Source organism: Cebus imitator, unplaced genomic scaffold (assembly GCF_001604975.1).
Source record: "Cebus imitator isolate Cc_AM_T3 unplaced genomic scaffold, Cebus_imitator-1.0 Scaffold847, whole genome shotgun sequence".
Taxonomy (NCBI): Eukaryota; Metazoa; Chordata; class Mammalia; order Primates; family Cebidae; genus Cebus; species Cebus imitator.
In genome coordinates, this window is record NW_016108162.1 from 89,249 (window position 1) to 93,141 (window position 3,893).

A 3,893-nucleotide genomic window follows, 5' to 3' on the forward strand; every position below is an offset into this window, starting at 1 on the left:
TAAAAAGGATGTCATAGAACATTCTAGAAAATTAATCCCAAAATACTATTTAATGACAGAAGGTTCTTAACATTTAGAAAATATTTTAAATTTATAGGTCCTTAATTTCACTACCCAGTACTCTAAGTCAAAAATTAGTGGTGGCAAATCTATTTTAACATAGGGTCAACAATATTTTATACCACTAAATTTCTGAAATTACCACTACTCTAGAGTGAGGATTACAGACCAATTCAGGAATGTAAAAAGTTCGGGCCAAGATAAAACATCTTGAAGAAGTTTTCTCTATGTAGACAATATCTCAAGACTTTCTGAAAAAAGGGATTATAAATTCACTCATGAAAAGCATAAATTGGCTGGGTGTGGTGGCTCACTACTGTAATCCCAGCACTTTGGGAGGCCAAGGCAGGTGTATCACCTGAGGTCAGGAGTTTGAGACCACCTTAACTAACATGGAGAAACCCCATCTTTAAAATAATAAAAAAGTTAAAAAAAAAAAAAAAAAAAAAAAAAAAAAAAAAAAGAAAGAAGGAAAGAAAAGCATAAATTACCAGAAATTATTCTACAAAAATAGAGAAATGAAACTTTTGGAGTATATAAGAAATTGTGTATTATAGTTATTCTCACCCAAGAAGACCAGGTTTCTGTAGTTCTCTAACATCACTTTTCTATACAAATCTTGCTGATCAGTGTCCAGGCATTGCCACTCCTCCAGAGAGAATTCTATGGCCACATCCCTAAATGTCAACGGCCCCTGAAAAACACACATACGCGCACACACACACACATGCACACACATACACATTTACAAGTGTCCATAGGCAGAATTTATCACTTAAATTATACTTAAATGAGAAAGTAAAGAATATTGGTTCTGACTTATAGGAATGACTGAAATTATCCAACAATTTTTAACACAGAAATATTCTTTAATGTATTCTCTAACTCTTGAGAGAGAATGCTCTAAGATACACAACACTAGTGTATATATGATACACTAATGAATAATACAGTATAAAGCTAAAGGCATAAACATAAACATGTACATTTTTAGTGCTATATTTGCATCACAAAGAATGAGTTGTGCATGTTTTTCAGACAAAAAGGACATGTTGAGTTAGAAGTCACCTCTTAAGTTTTAATGTGTACAATAAACTGGAGATCTTGTGCAGATTTTTTCTTTTTCAGAGCATCTGAAATAAATTCTGAGTTTCTGAATTTCTAACAAGCTCACTAGCAACACCAATGTGTTTGGCACAACAAGAATATTTTGTCAAACATCCATTAAGTGGAAGAACCTGTGTTTTATTACCCAGTTTTTCTGGCCTGTAAAGAAAGGTAAGAGTCTTTATTTTCCAAAGACAGAGATATGCAAAAAAAGAAAGGCAGCTGCCAGATTAAATGTGATGGTTTATGCACAGCTCTTCTTTAGCTACATAAACATACTTAATAATGAAGAGAAAAAAAAACTCTATAGTAAAATAAATATTTCAGAGAGCTCTTTAAGTAAATTTAAAAATCAACTGCACTTTTATGATGTGCTGATGCACAGAGAACACAGCATCACTGCTGAGATACTGCCCCTCAAGAAGTAAATTATATTTGGCAGGCATCTGTTCTGGGAAATAAAAAAAAAAAAGAAGTAAATTATACTCTGAATTTAACCATACAGAAAAATCAGTTTTATGCAGAGTCCAACATGCTGATATCTTTTATGTTCTGTAATTTTAAATAACAATTTAGTCTTTCTTTATCACCCTAGAGAGCAAGTATCTCTCAATAACTCTTTTTTCAGAACTTTCAGGGTAATAAATGTCATCCTGTTTAAATAAGCATTTTCTTAATCCTGTTCTGCATAGAGTTAATGGAGAACACAGATGAAACCTCAACATTACCCGTTCTCCATCTTTACTAAGACTCCAGCTTTTCTGCATTTGGAATCTTGAGTATGCACATCTTCCCATGTTCAACAAAAAAAAAGGGAACATTTTTAATATCACAGATTACGAATTCATGGTGAGAAATGTGCATGGCATATAAAAAAGCCACAATTTAGAGACTATAGAGAAGGCTCTGGGATATAGGAGAGAAATATTTTGCAGAGGCCCTTGACTATCAAAAGGATTTTAAATAATAGTTAAAACAAACTCAACTAGGGGAAAAGAAACACAAGTAGGGAAGTAAAGGTTTGCAAGGACTAAATGCTTGGCACTCCAGGAGGCAAAGTGGACATAGCTCTTTCTCTGAGACATATTTAGCTTAAAAAAAAAAAAAAAAGCCAGGCCGGGCGCGGTGGCTCAAGCCTGTAATCCCAGCACTTTGGGAGGCCGAGGCGGGTGGATCACGAGGTCAAGAGATCGAGACCATCCTGGTCAACATGGTGAAACCCCGTCTCTACTAAAAGTACAAAAAATTAGCTGGGCATGGTGGCGCGTGCCTGTAATCCCAGCTACTCAGGAGGCTGAGGCAGGAGAATTGCCTGAACCCAGGAGGCGGAGGTTGCGGTGAGCTGAGATCGCGCCATTGCACTCCAGCCTGGGTAACAAGAGTGAAACTCCGTCTCAAAAAAAAAAAAAAAAAAAAAAGCCATTTTTTTCTCTTTTGCCTTATTTAAAACTCCTATTTAGATTTACACTAGCATCTTGCGAAAATGCCTTTAAAGGTGTCAGCACCACCTGTTTACCTGCTACCTCACACTCACAGATAAAAGAACTAAAACCTGCAGGAAAAGTCCACCCATTTTTATTCTTTTTTATGTTTATTTATTAATTTTTTTGAGATCAAGGGCGGGGGACGGGGTGTCTCTCGCTTTGTTGCCCAGGATAGAGTGCAGTGGCTATTCACAGGCGTGATCCCACTACTAATCAGTATGGGAGATTTGACCTGCTTTGTTTCCTATCCGGCTGGTTCACCCATCCTTAGACAACCTGGTGGTCCCCAGCTCCTCGGAGGTCACTATATTAATGCCGAACTTAGTGCGGACACCCTATTGAGATTGCGCACTATAGCCCAGAATTCCTGGGCTCAATAGATTCTCCCACTTCAGCCTCCCGAGTAGCTAGTACTACAGGAATGTGCCACCATGCATGGACCATTTCTATTCTTTATAACAGAAGAGATTCACGAACAATGAGCTCTCCATGAATTAAAAATATGTTTCTCTATTTCTGTCTTCAGGAGCCCACCCTGCCACAAATACCAGCAAGTTCTGCTACAGTAATGAAAATACGGGTCACTCTGACCTCTCCCCATAAAAACCAAACAGAAGAGTCCCTGTGACCAAGTGCAAAGGTGAAACTTTACTCTCATGAATGTATCTTGAACCTCTCAGACTTAATTCTGGCCTCATCTCAAAGTCACATGAGACACAATAAAAACGCAATAAATAATTTCACCTAGAACAATAAACAGAACCTGTGGAAATGATACAAGTAAAGAGATTTTTGTAAATTGGCCATGGAATCCAAATGAGAAGCCTGGGCTGGTAACCACTTAGCTAAGCTTTGCCTCTAAAACTTTAATGAGCTCAAAAATCACTTGATAATGTTGGTCTCACTCTACGTCATGTGATTCTGCAGGTTTGGAAAGGGTCCATGGATGGGTGTTTCAAATATGTTCCCTCTCAATGCTGATGTTGCTCCCCCTGGGCTCATTATTAGCATTAGTTAGACGAGAGCGCTGAGCGTAAGGGACTCTGTGCCTACATGGTCTTTATTTCTACCAGAAGTGTAAGGGACTTACACTCAGCACTCTTGTCACACCACAAATACTTGGGATACAAATAAAGACAAAACATCGCCGGGCGCGGTGGCTCACGCCTATAATCCCAGCACTTTGGGAGGCCGAGGCGGGTGGATCACGAGGTCAAGAGATCGAGACCATCCTGGTCAACA

General features: G+C 38.2%; 1 long non-coding RNA gene across 1 annotated transcript in view; it reads left to right on the top strand.

The window, feature by feature from the left end:
• Positions 1-3,389, top strand: part of LOC108297819 — a 41,972-nt gene extending 38,583 nt beyond the window's left edge. The window contains exon 2 of the long non-coding RNA XR_001822347.2: positions 3,178-3,389. This is a non-coding gene — a long non-coding RNA (uncharacterized LOC108297819). The remainder of the gene's footprint in view (positions 1-3,177) is intronic.
• Positions 3,390-3,893: the final 504 nt, after the last annotated feature.